Below are 22,100 nucleotides of genomic sequence, written 5' to 3'. Positions count from 1 at the left end.
TGCCTAATGGCTTTGCCAAATGGGAAACTAATCTCCAGGGATTTGACCTCCATGCTAAGAATAAAGTGGGATGGATCACCCAACCACCTGGGACCATGTTATAAGCATTCACATTCACAAAGGAATCACAGAAAGACAAACCATGTTTCAGTAACAAAAAAGGAGTAACCCTTAGGTCTCTCACCAATCTACATAGAGAGGTTGTTGACTGGGAAGATGCTCTGATGGCTTGAATTAATTAATATTGTATTTTTTATGGTAGGGAGGAAAAAGTAGATGAAATAAAGGGGACTAGGTTGAAATAAGTGAGTGGTTTAAGGAGGATTGAGGTGAAGGGTTAAAAAAGAAGCCAAATTGTGCTCGCTTCGGCAGCACATATACTAAAATTGGAACGATACAGAGAAGATTAGCATGGCTCCTGTGCAAGGATGACACGCAAATTCGTGAAGCGTTCCATATTTTTAGGGGCAGCTAGGTGGCGCAGTGGGTAGAGCACTGGCCCTGGATTCAGGAGGACCTGAGTTCAAATCCAGCCTCAGACACTTAACACTTACTAGCTTTGTGACCCTGGGCAAGTCACTTAACCCCAATTGCCTCACAGGAAAAAAAAAAAAAAAGAAGCCAAATTAAGGTAAGATTGACCTGACTCATTACAGTTGGGAGAGGGATACAGCTCATGGGTTTGCTGGCCTGCCGGCTCAGGCTTTCCCTGGCTTACCACAGTGTGATCTACTTTTTTCTGGGCTGCTTACCATAGATGTAGATGATTCTGTGTGCTCAGCAAATTCAAGGCTAAGTTCCTGAATTATCCAACAGTTTTAAACCTTATGAATAGCTATTTTCTCAAGGTGGTCCACTTACGGTACAGTGGAAGGAAAAATTTGGAATCAATGTATTATCAGATTCCTGGGCTTAAATCCTAATCCTTTCTCTCGCTAGTTATGCCAAATAAGGCAAATCATGTAGTTTCTGGGCTTGTTTCCTCACCTGGAGAATTAAAGCACTGGGCTGTTATTGTTGTTCCGTTGTGTCCAATTCTTTGTGACCCCATTTGGGGTTTTCTCAGCAAAGATACCATTTCTTTCTCCAGCTCATTTTTACAGATGAGGAACTGAGGCAAATAGGGTTAGATGACTTGTCCAGGATCACACAGCTAGTCAAATGTCTGAGGTCAGATTTGAAATCAGGGCCTCCTAACTCCTGGCCCAGAGCTCTATCCACTGTGCTGTCCTTAAAAAAATACATTGGACTTGGTTGACTTCTTAAATCCTTCCTAACTTTGAAACTGCAAACCTAGAATAGTCCTCGGTTTAAGTTATTCAACTTAATGAAAATTTATTTTTAAATGATTTACAGCCACAAGAACTCGAGAGGTTGGCCTAAAAATCCACATAGAAAAAAAGGAGAAAACCAAGTGGACAAAGAATGCCTATTTATTGACTATACTATGATATCTAGTAAGTGTCATCCCAGAGTCGTTAGCTCATCAGGAAATATATCTTGGATTGACCCTACAGCTGGACAAAAAGGTGGGGCCAGAACTGAAATACATATATAAAATAATAGAATCTCACATTTTCTACCTTTAAAAAACTTTAAAGTATTGCACAATTAGATAAGTAGTGATCAATAAGAACTGTCATAGATTGATCAGAAAAGGGTCATACCAGTCTAACCTAATTGTCCTTTTTGATAGGGTTACTAGAGTAATAAATTGGGGGAATACTGTAAATATACTATAACTATGTTTCTTTAAGGCATCTGGAAGAATTTCTCATGATATTCCTGTGAACAAGATGGAAAAACGTGGACTGGATAATGCTACAATAAGGTAGCTTTAGAATTTCTTGGGTGACCAGACCCCAAAATTGGTGTAGTAAGGTCAATGTACAGTGACATTGGAAAGCTACAGGGACTGGTCTTTGGACATACTTATTTAATGACTTAGATGAAGTAAGATATGGTATGCTCATTATATTTGCTGATTATATGTGAAAGATTGCTCCAAATCACTCAAGATAAGAAAAATGCAAATCAAAACAACTGAAATTTCACCTGAAATCCAACCAATTGGCAAAGAGGGAAAAATATAGAAATAGTCAATGTTGCAGGGGCTGTGGCAAGACAGGCATACTAACACAGGGTTGGTGGAATTTTGAACTGGTCTAATCATTCTGGAAAGCAATCTGGAATTGTGCTAGAGACGTGGGCAAACTGGGCATTGATCCAGAGATCCCACTGCCAGGCATGCAGTACAGCAAGGTCAAAAGCAGAAAGAAAAGTATAGGTGGTATAATGGTCTGGAGTCCGGAAGACTTGAGTTCAAATCTAATCTCAGATATAGCTATGTGACCTTAATTTGTCTGCCTCGATTTCCTCATCTGTAGAATTGTGATTATAAAAGCACCTGCCTCCCAACATTGTGATGAGGATTAAACCAGATGAAAAAAAAAAGGTTTGGCACATAGTAGGCATTTGTTCCCCCTAAAATAATATACCAAAATATTCATAGCTATACTCTGTGATAGCAAAGAACTAGAAACACAGTGGGTACTTCTTGATTGGGAAATAAACAACTTGTGGTACTTGAATATAATGGAATATTTTTGCACTGTAAGAAAGCATGAATATGAAGAATTCAGTGAAGCATGGCAAGACTTATATGAAATGATAAAGTATGGCAGTAAATAGAACCAGGAAAATATTATAAGCAATGACTACAATAATATAAATGGAAGAAACAATGAAACAAAACTAAACCTTATTTTTAATGCTCACATTTGGACCCATAGAAGGGTTGAGAAAATAGAGCCACCCATTTTATGCATTTCAGCCAATCTTCTGGACTTCAGATGCCTTTTCCCACCTCAAATAAAATATAAAACAGAGACTCTCCCTTTACTGCACACCTGGGAGAATGTGGATGCAGATGTTGCATGCATTGCTAGATGTGGTAGACATATAGTTGGTTTTGATAAACTGCTTTTTCCCCCACTTCTTTTTTTAAAATCTTTGTTATAAGTGGCGGCTACCTGGGTAAGGAAAGAACGTGGATAGCTTAGGGAATGAATATGATATAAAAACAAAAGGCATTATTAAAAAATTATAGTTGATACAAAGTTGGGAGGAGTAACTAATATATTTGATTCCAGAATGAGTCTTTGCAAAAATTTCAATAGGAGTGTGACCCAAACTCTTGAGTTAAGAAACTACACCATGGAAAGATCAGCTGTGGGGAGTGGGCACATTTGGCCTGGTGAGGAGAAGACGTGAGAAGGAAATAGCTGCATGTGAAGACAGCTGTCACATGGAGGAGGGATTCAGTTTGGTTTTCTTTAGTCCCACAAAGCAGAGCTAGAAGCCATGAGGAAAATCTATAGAAAGGTGAAGTTTGACTTTATATAAGGACCTCTTTCCTATGGATAAGAGCTTTCTTGAAGTGGATTGAGTCTTCTTGGAAGACAGAGTTTCTCATCATTGAAGGTCTTCATAGACTCTATGATTATGTAATAGAAATCATCAGTAAAGAATTGGAAGGGACCCTTAAGGTCATTGAATTCAACACCCTCATTATATAGATGAAGAAACTGAGGCACAGTGATGTGAAGTGATTGGCCTATGATTACACAGGTGGTAAGTTATAGAGCTAGAATTTGAATTTGGGTCTCTAACTCCTAACCTAGTGCTCTTTCCAATACTTTCCAAGAGGATATTCTTGTTCAGATATAGATTGGAATAGATGACAGCTGAGATGGTCTTCCAACCCCAAGATTCTAAACTTTCATCATTATCATAATCAAAAACAACATGTATTAAAGATACCCAGAATTCTTGCTTATTCGTAGAACTTATCAAAGATATGGTTACTGCTGGAGACTTGTGGTCAGTAATCTTGACCTCTGGGTAGCTTATAGGTTTTATTTCCTTTCTTAACAAAGCTTCTCATAGCTATTGGCTTCAGCACTTACTGCAAAGGTAATAAAATAAATTTGTCTCTAAAATTGTTCCTCCTGATTCTCACCAGGACTTTACCTAATTAATAAACTTCAAACTTAAGACCCTATCTCACCCCAAATTGTTACAGATGCTTCTTTGGTGGGGAGGGGTCAGAAACAAACTAGTAAGGGAATAAATGAAAGGGAAGGTCCTCTTTGGTGGGCACTGCACAATATCAAGGGTGCATTGAAATGAAAGGTGCCAGGGGGCAGCTAGGTGGTGCAGTGAATAAAGCAAAAGCCCTGGATTCAGGAGGACCTGAGTTCAAAGCTAGCTTCAGGCACTTGACACTTACTAGCTGTGTGACCCTGGGCAAGTCACTTAACCCTCATTGCCCTACACCCCCAAAACAAAACAAAACAAAAGAAATGAAAGGTGCCTTGGCAGTATTTAGACAGGCATTTGAAATCATAGGGTCATGCCAAGAGAGGTCTGCTTTTCTGGGATTAGACATGGAGGCTGGGAATCAGTGGGCAGGGACTGACCTTTATATCCTGGAATTGTGCCACTGTTTGGTTAGAAATAAAGTTCTCTGGGATGGCTCCAGCTGGCACGACAAAGGGCTTTACCATTTTAGGCTCAAGCTGTAATTTTTATTTTTAAACTTCAGAGAAATCCTTTAGACATGTATATATCTTTTCACTGCATTCAATGGACCTCACCTTCTCTCTTTGAATACCCCATGGGGCAGGTTTTTTTAAAGAGCTCTCAAACTAAGTTGACCTTAGAGAAGGCAGATATTGAATAAGTGGGTTATCAGTTAACTGAAGAACATGTGTTCAATGCTTCCTATGTGCCAGACACTGGGGAGCTAAAGACAAAAATGAACAGTGCTTGACTTCAAGAAGTTTACATTCTATCTGGGAAAACCACATGTACATAAATAAATATGTACAAAATAAACACAGGTAATTTTTTGAGGGGAGGAACTCGCAGCTGGGGAACTGGGAAAGGCCTCAGGTAGGATGTGATTTTTGAGCCCCATGTTGAAGGAAATTAGGGTTCCTAAGAGGTGGACGTGAGGAAGGAGGGCCTCACAGGCATGGGGGGGGGGGGGACAGCAGAGCAAAGGCACTGAAGTGGGAAATGAAACACCATAAGTGAGGAACAGTAAAAAAAAAAAGGGGGGGGGCAACTAGGTGGCACAGTGGATAGAGCACCGGCCCTGGATTCAGGAGGACCTGAGTTCAAATCCGGCCTCAGAAGATCTACTAAGGTAATGTCTTTGTAACAAGGTAGAAGATGACAGATACCAGAGATGTTGTAGAGATAAAAATCATTAAGATTGAAAGTGTAGGATTATGGAAAGTGAAGAGTTGAGAATGATTTTAAGTTTGCAAACCTGGATGAAGAAAAGGATGGTGGTACCCTCAACAGAAACAGAGCATTTTTAGAAGAGGGTCTTTGAAGGGAAGATAATGAGCTTTATTTTGGACATGTATTTTGAGATGCCTACAGAACATCCAGTTAGAAGTAGGGTTGGATATGTGTAAATGTAGGAGCCATCTTCATGGAAATGATTGTTAAACCTACTGGAATTTAGGGGCTAAGAAAGTGTGGAGAGAAAAGAGGGCCCAAACAGAATCTTAGGATATGCTCGTAGTTGGGGGCAGGATATGGATGATGAACCAGTAAAGGAGACTGAGGAGTAGTTTAAAAGAGAGGACAACCAAGAGAGAGTTATGTCTTGAAAACCAGGTAGGAGAGAATACTCAGAAGAGGTTGTCAGTGCTGCAAGGGACTATAGAAGTTGGTTCTGCCAATGTGGCTTCTTGGGTTGAAGAAAGAAAAAGATAAAACGAGCAAGAGAATTGATATTAGAATGATGGGGGCAGCTAGATGCTGTAGTGGATAGAGCACTGGCTCTGGATTCAGGAGGACCTGAGTTCAAATCTGGCCTTAGACATTTAACACTTAATAGCTGTGTGACCCTGGGCAAGTCACTTAACCCCAATTGCCTCACCAAAAAAAATTGTAAAGATATTAGAATGATGAATAATTTTCTAACAGAGGTAATGGATTGGTGACTAAGGAAAAGGACACAGTTACCTCTTCTGGCCTTACAATGTAGTAAGTGCTTAATAAATTGCTTCTTAATTGGCTGGCTGTCCAAGATTCAGTTAAACTAATCAAATGTTGGGTGAATATTATTGAGCACAAGTCTCCGGCAGTGACTGTATCCTTTATGAATCCCATGAAGAAGCAAGAATACTGAGGCTCTTTAACACATGGTGTTGTTGGGGACAGTGAGGATTAAGCACCTACCATGTGTAAAGAGATGTGCTAAGTGCTAGGAGTATAAAGGCAAGATAGTCCTTGTCCTTCTATGAGCTCAAGTTAGATTAAGGAGGGATAGATGTAAACACAAAGTAGTTCAAGGAGAGAGAGGTTACCAACAAGTCAAACTGGGAGATCAGAGAAAGCTTTGTGGGGAAGATGAGTCTTAAAAGAAGACAAGGTGGGGCAGCTAGATGGTGCAGTGGTTAAAGCACCGGCCCTGGATTCAGGAGTGCCTCAGACACTTGACACTTACTAGCTGTGTGACCTTGGGCAAGTCACTTAACCCCCATTGCCTGCAAAATAAATTTTAAAAAAAAGAAGAAGAAGAAGACAAGGATTCTGCAGGGTGGAGAGGAGGAGGGAGTACCCTGCAGGCAGAGGATGGAACTTCAGCAGACCCGATATACAATGCCAAGTTCAGAGACAGAAAAGTTCAGCTGGAATGTGGAGAGAGAACACAGAAAGGGTAGGGGTGTGAGTTCAGGCTGAAGCTTGGTGGGAACGTAACTGTGATGCCAATACCAGGCTGAGAAATGGACTTTTACTTTAGTCACTCAAGGGTTTTGATCATGAGAGCGATGCAATTAGACCTGTACCCCAGGCAGATTATTTCCACAACTGTATGGAAGATGGTTTGGAGAAGGGAGAGAGACTGAAGGCAGGGAGGCCAATTCGAAAGCTGTTGTAGCATTTATTCCAGGAGAGAGGTATGGAAAGAAGATCTGAATCAACATGGCGGCTGCATGAGTGTAGAGTGTCCAGAAGAAACTGATGCCAGAGACATTATTCAGTTCAATTCAGGAAACATTTATTAAGTACTAACCATGTATCAGGCAGTCTGCTAAGTGCTGAAAATAGAATTAACAAGACTTGGCAACTTATTGAATATGGGAGATGAGAGAGAAGGAAGAGTCATGGAAGGTTCCTACTATGTGCCAGGTGCTGTGCTAAGCATTAGGTCTACCAGAAGGCCAGTCCCTGCCCCCAGAAAGCTTATATTCTTTCAGGGTCATTCCATTATGACCTCAGAAGTCATATAGTCTAACCCTTTCTCAAAGCATGAAACCTGTCTCCAAGAAGCGGTTGTTCAGCCTCTACTTGGACTCTTCTAGTGAAGAAGAGCCCAGGGCCTCTTCCATTTCAGACAGCTCTCAAGAACTCTCTCAAGCTGGTGATTGTATGCCTTCTCTGAAAAGATCCCCCATCTGACAAAAAGGAATTCGTTCAGAAGGCAAATAAAGTTCCCAATGGGCCGATATGGTTCTTATTCATCATTTCCCACCTGGTATAATCCTTTGGACTTTATCACACCCTCCAAAAACTTAACATCCTGCAAGATCACATCAGTCATCAAAACTCACACCTCTTCAGTAGCCCCTGCCCCAGGGACTCCTTTCTCCCTCCCTCCCTCTGGAGAGGGTGGAGAACTACTTCCAGAACCTTCATTGAAGGCTAGCCATCACTTCATTTTACACCCAACTGAACTCTGGAGTTCATCATTCCCCCTGTGGCTAGCCCCCAAACCCTCCCTCCACTTTTCAGTTTCTTTTTATATGTTGTCTTCCCTCATTAGATTGTGACCTCCTTGAGGTCATGAACTGTTCTTTTGTCCTTTTTTTGTATCCCTGGCACTTAGCATAGTACCTAGCACATAGTAGCCATTTAATAACTGTTTATTGATTGACTGACTTAGAATACTGCATCTATATAGGTCAGTTCAGCCCTATCCCATAAACTGGATTAAGCATGAACATTTTAAATCCTTATAAAAAGAAACTATCCTAGAACAGACTGTACCACACGAATACAGTATTGGAGGGATATTTCTGTGTTTGTATTGTAACTTCCTTCTCCCTCTCTCTCTCTCTCTCTCTCCCTACCCCCACCCCCACTTCCACCCACTCTCTCCTTCCATTATTGCTCAGGTGAAAACTAGGGGGAATAATTTGGAGGTCTGGTGAGTCACTTGGCCTTGCCCACTCCTTTTTTTTCCTCCAAATTTGAGCCATTTGTAATTTTAGGAAATGCTTCTCCAGGCCAAAGTAAATCTTTCCGCCCATTAGTATTAAAAGCCATCAAGGACACCATAAGCAATCAATGAACAGCATTTGGCAAGGGGAGGCTCCACAAAGTCCTACTTACTGCCCCCCACTCCCATTGGAGAGCTTCTTCCCCATAGCTCTGCCAAGTTCTGCCAGATACTTCTTCCCTACCACCCATGGGCTGATGCTGCTTCCCTGTCCCCACCTCCCACCCCCGTTACTCTATTTCCTACTGTTTCCAAAGGCGACTTGTTGCCAAGGTGCCCCCCCTTCTCTTTTTATTTGCCAGCCCCAGCCCCCCTGATGCAAACAAAGGAGATTTGCAGATTTAAAAGGCCTCGGCTAGGAGAGTTCCCATGGCAACAGCCTCCTCGGAGGTCTTTGTTGCCTGCTCAAACTTTGATCTTGGAGAGTGGCTGCTGCTGGTTCTCCCTCAGATTGACAAACCAAGAGGAGGAGGGGAAAGGGACTGGGGGAGAAGAAAGCAAAAGTTTACTGCTGGCAGAGGAGAGAGAAGGAATTAATTACAGGGCCATGATCTCCAAATAAGTCTTATTACTCTTCTTTTCAGATTTGGGATTTGGGGCCCTTTGCTCCAGAACAGCCTGGCCTTCCTGACTCTGATACAGACATATTGATCAGATCAGAGTAGACAAAAACAGGGAAATCCTGTTCCTTTCCACCTTCCACCTTCACTAATTTATCCCTCAGATTATCCAGGGCTGGTGAGATAATCCCATAAGCCCCCAAGAGAAGAGGTAGAAGATAGTAAGGAGTGCCCTGTGTCAGGATGTTCTCACCCTCTCAGCCCTGGCTCAAGCTGCCCTGCTTTGTTATCCTAAAGGGGAGAAGTGGAGGTTGAAAGGTGGATTTAGAACCAATAACCAGGCCTCAGCCAAGTCAGAACATGATCATCTATCATCCCTGGAGGGCCTTGTGCTGTCATGGCTTTCCCCCATGTGGTTTTCCCATCTATCCCCTTCCTGCCAACCACCGTGTCCAGGCGCCACTGGCAGCAAACCATCCACTTTGTCTTTTGCAGTAGCCTGTAGTTCTAGGTTTTCTTAAGTTATAACTTGGTGTCATGGAAAAAAATCTTCATCCTGGCTTCACGTTTGGTATAGTGTGCATGAGGCTTTAATAACCAAATTGTATTCAACAAACCCTGATCTATCTGATACAACTCCTAATGTTTGGTGCTCACAAAGATGAGGGGGGAGTGGTCACTTGGGAACTACAACATCTGCCTTCGCTAACTGCATGGCCCTGTGTGTTCCCTTTGCACACCAGTGTGTGGTCTCCATCTATTTCAGATTGCTACTCCTTCTTCTGTCCCCACCTCCTCTCCTCTCACAGTCCCATCATCCTCAATCATACTGTCATCCTCTCCCTCTCTCTCTCTCTCTCTCTCTCTCACACACACACACACACACACACACACACACACACACACACACACACACTCTACTCCTCCCTCTCATATCTTGTGTCACATCCATACAAACACCCATACACAGCATGGATTTCCCTCACACTCTGTTTAATACCCACCCACAGTCTTTCCACTCATTCATACCTTGCATCTGACACTTCCCATCCCCACCCCTTTAATCCTGGGTTTGATATACACCCTTAACTCCCCTCATACCCAGTATCTGACCTATCCCCATCCCCTCCAATGCCCAAAAGCTGGCATGAACATCTTTCACCATCTCACATCCAATGCCTGGTACTAATGTGTACCACCATCTTCCATCACACTAAGCTTTCCTATCATTTGTTTTGGTCCAACATTCTTCCAACTCAACTTTACCCTGAGATGAACATGAATGGTTTGACCAAAACAGTTCACTGTCTAAAAAGGATTCTTTTAGCAAATTAATTCTGGGAAATGTTGTCTTAAGATAACAATTAAATTAAAGTCGATAAGTACATATTGAGTGCTCGCTTTTGAGTGCAATGATGATGCAAAATATGAGATGGTCTGTCACTTGACAAATGACATCACCATTTTTTGAGAGGCGCTACTTACCTCTTCAGTATTTTGCTGGATCCATGGTCTTGTTGAGGTCTTTCTATATGTGCAGATGAGATACCTTCTCATCCTATGGTGGCTCTTGTTCCTGTCTTTCCATAAATGAAACTATTAGAGAATAAAATAAGAGAGAATTCATGTTATTCCTAGATGAAAGACCCAACACAATTGAACAAATATTGACTAAATAAATACGCACTGTAGGCGAAGCACTGGATTTGCTTTTAGAGGAGACACAGTTAGGTCAGACTCTGTCCTTGTCCTCATGGAGGCAACTCTCTGGTAGGGGATTATAACACATACACAGAGATAATATAGAATATAAAATAAAAACTGATAACCACTTAAGAGATGGGCCACGAGAGATCCAAGGGCAAAGGGCCCAGATGGAAAATGTGGTTGGTAATTCCAAGTTATTACTCATAAAACAATATGTGATGGAATTAATAAAAAGCTTTTCAGTATGCTTGGGGGAAGTTACTCTTTCAGCCTGAGGTACAGAAGTCTTTACAGATGCTAAGCAAATGAATTAACTGATGGCAGGTGAACCCACAGTATATATTAGGATCCTAAACTTGTCCATGGCCTACCTTTTATCTTTTATGTGCTTCTTCATCTTTTAAAAATTCTGTATTTCTCTACAGGTGAGTATGTATATAATCAACTATTCATGTATTGTGTATGTGTGTATGTATGTATATGTGTATGTATATGCGTATGTGTATATGGATGTGGATGTACATATGTATATGGATCTGTATATGTATTTGTATATGTATACATACACCTTCCTCTGAATTTCCACTCTAATATCTCATCCTGCTTTGGAAGTAACCATGGGGTCTTTAAAAACTATGCCAAATTAAAAAAAAAAAAAAGCTTTGGTGATATGCCTTTTTTGTCTAAAGACTAATATCATGTGATACATGGGGCTTATCATGTGAACAGACTTATCACCACAGGGCTAGCCACCAGGTAACAATTGATTTTGGCTCTGGTAGCTCATGATACCATCTGCTAAGGTATAGAAAGATTGTTATCTGACTTAGGCGAAGGGGGGGCCTCACACCAGTGAATCTTTTGAAATTAAAAAGATGTGTCAGTATATGTATATGTATATGTATATGTATATGTATATGTATATGTATATACACACATATATATGCACATACACATATACATATAATGTATATCTTTGCCACTCATAAAGCATGTCAGTATATGTACATATACACATGATGTATATCTATGACACTAATTTATAAAGCATGTCAGTGTATATATACATATACAGTAGATCTATACCACTCATAAAGCATATCAGCATGTATGTATATGTGTATATATACAAACATATATAATAAAATGTATATCTGTGCCACTCATGTATAAAGCACGTCAGTATATGTATATATAATAGATTGTATATTCATGCCCCTCATAAAGCATGCCAGTATACATATATGTACATATACGTATATATACACACACATATATAGGCATGCTTTATGAGGGGCATATATGTGTGTGTGTATATACACATATACATTTATAACATAATGTATACCTATGCCACTCATTTATTAAGCATGTTGAGGGGCAGCTAGATGGAGCAGTGCATGGAGCACTGGCCCCGGATTCAGGAGGACCTGAGTTCAGATCCGGCCTCAGACACTTGACACTTACTAGCTGTGTGACCCTGGGCAAGTCACTTAACCCCAACTGCCTCACCAAAAAAAAAAAAAAAAAAAAAGCATGTTTTAGGCTTACAAAGTATTTTTGACAAGTCTCGTGATCTTGAGGTGTATGTGGTAAAGGTATTATCCGTGTTTTATGGAACTGGAAAACCCAGCTGATCATGGAGGTGTCATAACTCATTCTTGATCAGAGCCTCAATCAGTGCCAATTAGTCAGCACATCAATAGACGACAAAGTGATCCTATTGGGCATCTGTACTTAGGACCTGTAGAACTAGAAGGGACTTTAGAGGACATCTAAGCCAACCCATCTTATTAGGCAAATGAATAAATGGTAAATGACTTGCTCTAGGTCATCCTGATGGCAAATGACAGAGGCAGGATTTGAATCCAGGTCCTTTGACTTTTTAAACCCAAGACTGTGTTCCTTATACCACATGGCCTGAGCTTCTTTTCCATGCAGAGTGCATACGCACGCACACCTTTATGTGAATTTAGAGCTGGTGGAAAGGGACTAACAGTAACAGTGAACACTGAAGCCCTTTGCTAATGCTCACACAGCTTTTTGCTTCTGTTCTATTGCTGCTAACTTTACTAAAATCCCTTGTTTCTTATTATAGCACAGGGAGAATCATCCTGAAGGGAGCCAAGTGCCTGGGACTCACCCTAGAATTCGAGGATAAAATAAATCCAAAACCAGAAGTTTTCTTTGCCAATCCCAACAACAGTAGTGACAGTAACAGCAACAACTCACATTTAATTAATGCTTTAAGGTTTTCAAAGCACTTTCCTTACAGGTCTATGAGGTTGTTCTGTTGTTGTTGGTAGCTAGGTGGGGCAGTGGATAGACTACTGGGCCTAGAATTGGGCCCTAAATTAAAATATGGCCATAAATACCTACTAGTTATATGACCCTGGACATGTCACTTAACCTCAGTTTGCCTCAATTTCCTTATGTGTAATATAGGGAGCATAATAACACTCACAACAGGGCTGTTGTGAGTATTCAGTGAATTAGCATATATACAACACACTGTGATGAATGTTAGCCATTATTAGCTTGGCAGGTCCCCCTAACAGAGGTAGCCTTTTGAAGTGGTCTTGGAGTCATCAAGGCCTGAGTTCAAATGCAACTTCCTTCACTTAGTAACAGTGTGACCTTGAACAAGTCCCTTAGTCCCTGCCTGCTTGTGGATTTATGTGATAACCCGCGGATGAGAGATCTGGATCAGACCTCTTCCTCCAGCAAGGATGTCCACTCCATAGATGGGCAGTGAGGATGGTCAGTCTGTGGGGTCTCTTTCCCAGGGGCTGTCCATAATACACAATGCCTTCTGCTCACAGGGGCCTCTGAGAACAAATGGACAAGCAACCTCACGGTTTGGCCATCTAGCTCTCAGACCAAGCCTCCCTTTCTCTTTCTCCTCGGCCCCCTCCCCCTTCCTCACTCTCCCTATTTTTTGCTGCACTTGTAGATCAGCACCGTGGGAGGAAAGCTTGGCCTTCAATTAGTGAGCATTCATGACAGGCCTGCGCAGCCTCCCCCTCCCCGCCGTTGCCGTGGTTACCGCTGGTATGAACAAGAGCAGCTGGGTCAGCCCCAGCATTTCATTGTAGCCGACTTTCACGGGGTATTAAGAATGAGGAGGGCTGGGGGGTGGGTACCGGGTCTGCAAAGGAAAGGCAGGGTGGGGAGGGACAGGGGCAGGGCTGGGTGTTAACTGTAAATCGGCTCAGTCCCTGGAGGGAAAGAATGGAAATTCTTGAAAGCTAGACAGGGGACAATCAATGAGATCCCCGCCTGCACTACCCCCCCCCAAAGCCAGCTGCTGCTATTCAAGTGATCAGGTTTGGGTCCGACATGACCCATGCCCTGGATTTTGCTGAACTGACTTCTCATGAAAGAGAGGACTCTGGGAATGTCTCTATAGAATGAGCCCTTTGCTTAAACTGGGGGTTGGGGAAGAAGAACGAAGCAGGGATCCTTTGACAAAGTCGTATCCTCCCACGATGGTCGGATTCCTCCAAAAACTTATTTGCCAGCTCTTCTGGTTACATGAAGAAGCCAGTCTACAAGACGAGGTGCCAATCCAGCTGAGCAGACCCAGCTCAGGAAATCATCCCAACAGCACCAGAAACTCAGTTTCCTCCTTGCTGTGAAACTCCACATCATTTTAGAGCTAAAACTCCCACTTCTGCACTATCTCCATCTCCTAGTACAGACTGAGCCAAGTAGTCTGTCTTGCTAATAATGTTTGCAAGTATTCGTGTCTTGAGGGGGAATTTCTCTTAATACTTTGCAACTAAAGTGCTTTGCAATCATTTTTATTGTTTATTAGTTTATAGAGATACATTGAATGCCTTTTAATGAGATCATGCTGGGCTATGATAGATTGGATAATCTTTAGCAGGTTGGAACATTACATGATGCTGGGTTTTTAAAAGGTTTCAGTGATTTAAAATGTGTCCTACATTCAGAAATCATACTTTAATTACACTACGTGCTGTAATGATACTGCAAACACAAATAAGTGCAAAAATAGCTTTTGTGGCAGATACTTAGTGAATAAAATTCAGGCACTTCACATGACTAAAAGAAGGCCAGGCACAATAGCCTAAGAATGCACTAGAGCAAGGGTATATAACTGTGTGTGTGTGTGTGTGTGTGTGTGTGTGTGTGTGTGTGTGTGTGAGAGAGAGAGACAGAGACAGAGACAGAGACAGAGACAGAGAGACACACACAACACACAGACAGACACAGAGACACAGAGACCCTAGAACAAGGGTCATAACTCTGTGTGTGTGTGTGTGTGTGTGTGTATGTGTGTGTGTGAGTGAGTATGTGAGAGACAGACAGACAGACAGACAAAGAGACCTCTTTGGGATGAGTTAAGCCTATGGATCCCTTCTTAGAATAATTTTTATGTATAAAATAAGATACACAGAATTACAAATGAAATTTATTGTTATATTGAAATATCTACATATATAAATACAGCTATATATGCATGTGTGTATACATGTAGTGTACATATGTGCACATATATGTGTTGTGTGTATATCTATTTTTAAGGTTCAAAGACCCCAGGTTAAGAACCCTTATATTAGGATGGTATAAAGAACTCTGGATTGGGAATTAGGAGAGCTGGGTCCTTGTTCTAGCTGTGGTGTCTTGGGCCTAGATCTTAGTTTTCTCATCTGTAAATTGGGGAGGGGAGTAGAGAGGCAGCAGAGCAGTGGAGTACCCCATAGGGAGTGAGAGGACCTCAGCTCCAATTCAGCTTTTCCATATTCTGCCTCTGTGACCACAAGCAAACTACATAAATTCTCTGAGGAAACATTTCCTCATCTGGAATATGAGAGGTTTGGACAAGATGACCCCTGAAGTCCCTTTCAGGCACCCATCACCTAAGACGGATGTGTTATGCCATGGTGAAAAGCAGTTAGTTGTATATACATTACAGCTAATACATAGGCATTGTTTTGGTTATACATTGCTGCAAATGTATATATATATATATATATATATATATATATATATATATATACACACACACATATATACACACACACACATATATACACACACACACATATATATATATTGGGCTACTAGGTGGCACTCTGCATAGAGCCCCAGGCCTGGAGTTAGTAGGACCTGAGTTCAAATGCATACTCAGACACTTCCTAGCTGTGTGACCCCGAGCAAGTCACTTAACCCTGTTTGCCTCAGTTTCCTCATCTGTAAAATGAGATGGAGAAGGAAATGTCAAACTACTTCAGTGTCTTTGTCAAGAAAACCCTAAATGGGGTCATGGAGAGTTGAATACAACTGAAACGACTCAACATCAAAATATATATTTGCTTTGCAAATCCATGGTACTTATACACATACAATTAGGTTGGATATAGATTTCAAATAATATGGATCTTCCTCCGTATGTTAATGGGAATGAAGAAGATAAGAATGGGGAAACATATTTGGGATTTGCAAAGTCTTTGCTGACGTTAGTGAATGTAATCTTGTAGACACAGAGTAGAGAAGTAGATGATGAATTACAGAAAGTTCCTGACTATTCTGATCCTCATGTATGTACAAAAGCAGTCAAATTGGGGGAAACTTTGGAAAACTCCAAGCCAGCATGTAAATTAGCAGGAAGCAACGAAGATAGAAAGCTAAACATGGAATTGTAGAGAATATATAAACTTTGTGCTTGTTCTATATGCAAAGTATGTTTCTATAGTGATTCTGCAGCTAAGAATGGACCAACATGTGTGCTTCCGGTACGAGAAAGGAGAACGTGGTGTTGTAGGGAGAGCACTGAGTTTAGAGTCAAAAGACTTGGGTTCAGACCTAGTGTGACCTTGGGCAAGTCACTTAACTTCCCCAGTTTCCATTACCCCTTCTATAAAATGGGAGTGTTAATTTTGATGACCATTAAGGTGTCCACAAGCTCTAAGACTGTGAGCCCATGTATGTGTACATATATATGCTGATGGCATTTTTGTCATGGATTATTTATGTAATGATTCATTAAAAGAATGAATGAGATATTAAGTATTCAATATGATACTATGTCATATTTATATGATATTATAATTATTATATTCTAATTACTATATGTAATATGTACGGAATGTTACTAATTATAAAATCACTCAAATGGGTGATATATAATATATATGTAATATGTTGCATATTATGCATTCTCTTCAGAAATGATATGTATATTATATATGCTTCGTGCTTGTTACATATACAAAGCACGTTTCTACTATGACCATGCAACTAATAATGTATCTATATATAGCATACTTCTGGTATGAGAGCATAATATTGTACGAAGAACATTGTATTTGGAGTCAAGCTCTAGACACTGACCTACTTAGCTTCAAATGTGACTATGTAGAATATAAGATATGAAGTATATGATCATATAATCCATGTTAGTTACATGTATCTATATAGAATATATGTAGGTATAATATATAATACTATGTGGCAAGTGTGCGCGCATGCATATATCTGTGTAGATGTGTGTACCCATGCATGTATGGCTAGGTTGTATGTACATAATGTGTGTGTTCATATATACACACATTCATCCACACATCCATCAAAACATACACACACATTCATGCAGCTAGGGGGTCTAGCAGATAGAGCTTTAGACCTGGAATCAGACAGACCTGATATCAAATCTAGTCTCAGATACTTAGTGGTTGTGTGACCCTGGGCAAGTCACTTAATGACTGACTGCCTAAGTTCCCTCATCTGTAAAATGAGGGTAATAATAATACCCAGACACACCCTCCCAGGATAGTTGTGAGGATAAAATGAGATAATATTTGTAAATTTGTTTACAAACCTTAAAGTGTTCAATTAATGTTAGGGATTATTATCATGTATTAGGCAGCTAGGTGGCACAGTGGATAAATGAGGTAATATTTGTAAAGTGTTTAGCACAGTGCCTGGCACTTAGTAGGTGCTATATAAATATTAGCTATTAGTAGTAGTATTATTACCATATCAGTTATTTGTGACATGTATAAAATATAGTAGTATTATGCATTATATATGCATAGTATACTTATATGTTTTATATATACTTATATTTTTCTTATTTTACAAAGAAATTACATAAAAGACTATATGACACAAGTATCCTGCTAGGAAACACACACCCAGGATCCCAGTAGATATTTGTATCTGTATCTCTGTCTAGAGTCTTTTCATATATATATATATATGTTTCTACACACAAATATCTCTCTTTCTCTCTCTTTGTCTACCTATCTCTAGCTATCTTTTTATCTATCTCTATCATTCCATGAGCATCGCTATCTTTCTATCTTGTCAGTCCCTACTGTAGATTGGTGGGGTGGGTGTGTGTGTGGGGGGGGGATTACCTGCTTGCTTTCCCCAAAGTCCTGTGGAGTCCAGGATTCTGAAGCCACTCAGTACCCCCCTTTCCTGAAGAGCCTGTTGGCATAGCCCTACCCTGGAGCATGGTGGGAGATTTCTTACTTCTTTGGGAAGCATCTTTGATTGGCTGTGGCTGGAGGAGGGATGAAGGCTCCATGTCCCCATCACCTGCCTGGCCTAGCAAGCCCCAGGCTCACTTCCTCCTTCCCAAATGCCCTCCCCCTTCACTCCCCCCCCCCCAGGTATAGCTATCTATCTGTAGGGGTATATGTGTGTGTATTTGACAGGTTTGTGTGTACACACATATATGTGCCTATGTAAGACAGGTGTTATGCATATAGGTGTATACATATGTACATATATTAATATATGATACATTACTTTCAAAATTTAATTTGAACATAGGTGCCAACACCATCTCTCTGGCATTATTCTGTTTTTAGCAGCACAAAGTCTCGGTATCACTAGGACAAACATGGGTTCATCCCATGGGTAAATATGCCCTAGGCTCTAGATTATAGGTTATAGAACATGAGAACCGAAGGAGAACTTAGGGCTTTGTCTGACCCCTCTCCCACCTTCCTTTTAGAGATGATGACAAGCTTAAAGAAGTCTATTGATTTTTTTGAGGTTACACTGCTTGTTGATATCAGACCTTGGACTAGAAAGAATTCAGGATTCCCATCTCACCATCTAAGGTTCTTTCTCTCTTGAGGCAATTAGGTGGTATAGCAGATAGAGCATAGGGCAGCCTGGAGTCAGGAAGACCTGAGTTCAAATCCAGCCCCAGACAGTAGCTATGTGGCCTTGGGCAAGTCAGCCATGTTGAGGGTTAAAATTCTAGCTAGTCTGTCTAAACTATTTAATGAGTGGTCGCCAATAAATTATAAGCTTTAGCAAGAGTTAGACTTTTAAGCATTTATTAAGGAGAATAAGAATTTGGTAAAGAGAGAGAGAAAGGCCTAGATTCCTAACTATTAAAGGGAGAGCACATTTCTAGCTCCGCTCTCCACCAGCGTCCTCAGGAAAAAGCCTGAGACTGAGCGCCAGTCTCTTCCTTCCTCCTCCCACTAGCCCGCGTCACTTCCTGACTCCTGGTCTTGCCCTCAAAGACCTTCCTTCATGGGCAGAACTCCTCTACAGTAAGTATCCAGCAGGTGGCGTTATTCCAATTGTTACAGTCCCCCCTGTTGTTCCTCAAGAAACAAAATGTTTCCTTGACGGAACAGTAAGCTAACTAATAATATGTGAACGACAATATAGAAAAGGAAGAGAGGAAAGTTTTGTCCAGAGGGGCGATTTTTTTTTTTTGTCCTCATGAACCGACGCTTTGACATTAGTCTTGCAAAGGGAGGGCCTCTGCAGAGAATACATGTTACAGATGGTGTATATTATAACAGAAAGAGAAAAAAAAACAACAAAAACAACAAATCAAAACTGTTCATTTAAAGTCTCTGAAAGTCTTTTCTCAGATGTCCTCTAGGTGTAGTCGTAGAATGGAAGTCTCTTCAGGGGTTGATGTGTGGATGCTGGTAATCAGCCAGGAAAATTTCCTACAAAATTGAGCTTAACAGAACTTTAAAATAGCTTTGTCAATAATCAAATCAAACAATGAAAGTTCTCAAAAACATGTCTAAGGGAATTCAGAATCTTAGTTGTTACACATGAAACATATAATAAAACAAAAATTGAACCATTCTTTAAAATTATAATATTACTATAGTCCCCCTTATGGAGGGTATTGAGAAGACAATTGCTGCGATATTAATTTTTAAAAATAATTTTTATCTTTGTTTCATCACTTTTTGCATCATCTGCCTAATTATCCTCATGCCATTATGAGAAATTAGAAAATCTAATATAATTAGTAACAGATGTCAAGGCCAAATTCAACACTGTTATTTATCATGACACCTGAGATAATTATGGGGGTTACCATAAAAGAACAGAGAAATGATGGGATATGAGCATTCCCACACTTGAGCAATATGTACTGCCCATACAGTATGCCAGGCTTAAAATAGGTGGATGGAATATACGTCCATGCCACCGAACATATTGGAGGAAACTGAGTCAGACTTAATCAGATGCATGGGATTGAGATGTCCATGGCATCAGGCATATAGGAGGGAGCATAGAAGCCAGGTGTAGAAGTGAGATGGGTGGGATGAATACTTCCAGCCATCTGTACAATATTGTGGGATAAATAAAATAAAATATTAAACCAAGAGAATCCAACCTCAATTTCAAAATGTATGTGTAATAGCATAGAAATCCTATGTAACCTCTGAACTGACATTATTACTCTGAGTGAATTCAGAACACTTTTGATTCAGATATCTAAAATCCCCAATACTCATATCAATACCTTGCTGCTGACTTCTACATTTCTGTAAAATATATACCCTTCCATGGCAAAAGAAGCAGAGTCTTGAACTATGTTGATTGTCATTCTTATTCAGCTTAAGTTTTTCTTCTTTGACCCCTCTATATTGTCTGTCGGGCTTTTCACCATACAAATGCTTTATAAGATTACTAATTAAAGACAAAAGCAGGTTAGCAAAATTATGAACAAAACAAGCATATCTGGAATTTAAAGGGCTTTCTAAGGTTGTCTCAGAAGCACAGCCAGGCTGGGGAAGAGCTGAGCCTGAAGCTGCAAATGTAGTTAGAGAAAGTTGAGCATGCGCATCAGTTCTCTGGACTTCCCAGGCAGGGGAAGCAATGGGCTTGGCCATGGGAGGAGTAGAGGGTGGGGTTTGGAGAGGAGGGGAGGGACCAGCACAATTTGAATCAGACTTGATTTTGAACTCAGGCCTGGATTCCTCTTCCCCCACTTTGCCTCCAGGTGCTAGGGGATTAAAAGCTTCTAGAGGGTGGGCCATTGCCTCCAGGCATGCAAAATTAGAGCAACAATTAGTGTTAGAATTGGGAAAAGCTGCAGGAATCTCTTCAGGTTTCTCTGAAAAAGCATGGTTGGGAGAGGGAGTGATATTTCCTTGTGTGAGTAAGTTGCTGGCTCTTTTAACAAAAATAAAAAGAAAAATAGAAAATCCACAAAAACAAAGCATTAACATGATCTTATCTCCCATTTGTCTGGTTAAACAGACTAAAATCAAAAATAGGGTAATTAGGGAGTTTAAAAGGTCCATTTGAAAAAATTTAAAGGGAAAACACAGCCAGTACGCCAGTACTTGGCAGTTAAAGGGAGAGGGTAGAGAAAATGCCTTACCCAACCAGAAGATCAGAAGACTGAGGTTTAGCTTTCCTCTTCGTGGTCAGCCATCTGTTAAGGGTTAAAATTCTAGCTAGTCTGTCTAAACTATTTAATGAGTGGTCGCCAATAAATTATAAGCTTTAGCAAGAGTTAGACTTTTAAGCATTTATTAAGGAGAATAAGAATTTGGTAAAGAGAGAGAGAAAGGCCTAGATTCCTAACTATTAAAGGGAGAGCACATTTCTAGCTCCGCTCTCCACCAGCGTCCTCAGGAAAAAGCCTGAGACTGAGCGCCAGTCTCTTCCTTCCTCCTCCCACTAGCCCGCGTCACTTCCTGACTCCTGGTCTTGCCCTCAAAGACCTTCCCTTCATGGGCAGAACTCCTCTACAGTAAGTATCCAGCAGGTGGCGTTATTCCAATTGTTACAGCCAACTTCTGCCTCAGTTTCCTCAACTATAAAGTGGGGATCATAATAACACCTCCTTCCCAGGATTGTTGTGGGAATCTATTGAAATCATATTTGTAAAGTGCTTAGTATAGTGCCTGGCACACAGTCGGTGATATATAAATGTTTATTTCCTTCCTTTAATTAACTATGCTGCCTCCAATATGCATTTTATCCACTATACATACATGTGCACACACATCTGCAACATATATATATATATATATATATAAAAGGAAACTGCATATATACACACATCAGGAGAAAGAAAGAAGGAAGCACGTATTTATTAAGCACTTACTATATGCCAAGCTCTGTGGGCTAAGCACTGGGTATACAAATATAAGCAAAAAGAAAGTCCCTGCCTTTGAGGAGTTTACATTCTATATTCTAGAGTTAATGTCTGACCTCCAGCTAATACTTAGCAAGTTAACAAAATTAGTAGATGATGTGTTTGACAT

General features: G+C 40.6%; 1 protein-coding gene and 1 non-coding gene across 6 annotated transcripts in view; both read left to right on the top strand.

Annotated features, from left to right (window-relative positions):
• ILDR2 (immunoglobulin like domain containing receptor 2) overlaps positions 1-22,100 on the top strand; it is a 99,958-nt gene that overhangs the window by 38,274 nt on the left and 39,584 nt on the right. The window lies entirely within an intron of this gene.
• On the top strand, positions 357-463 carry LOC122726865. The gene has a single exon (XR_006352859.1). It is a non-coding gene; the product is annotated as a U6 spliceosomal RNA (small nuclear RNA).

The sequence above is a fragment of the Dromiciops gliroides genome, chromosome 4 (genome assembly GCF_019393635.1).
Source record: "Dromiciops gliroides isolate mDroGli1 chromosome 4, mDroGli1.pri, whole genome shotgun sequence".
NCBI classification, from domain to species: domain Eukaryota; kingdom Metazoa; phylum Chordata; class Mammalia; order Microbiotheria; family Microbiotheriidae; genus Dromiciops; species Dromiciops gliroides.
The sequence above is the reverse complement of the archived record's forward strand: the minus strand, read 5'-3'. Positions and strand labels throughout refer to the sequence as shown.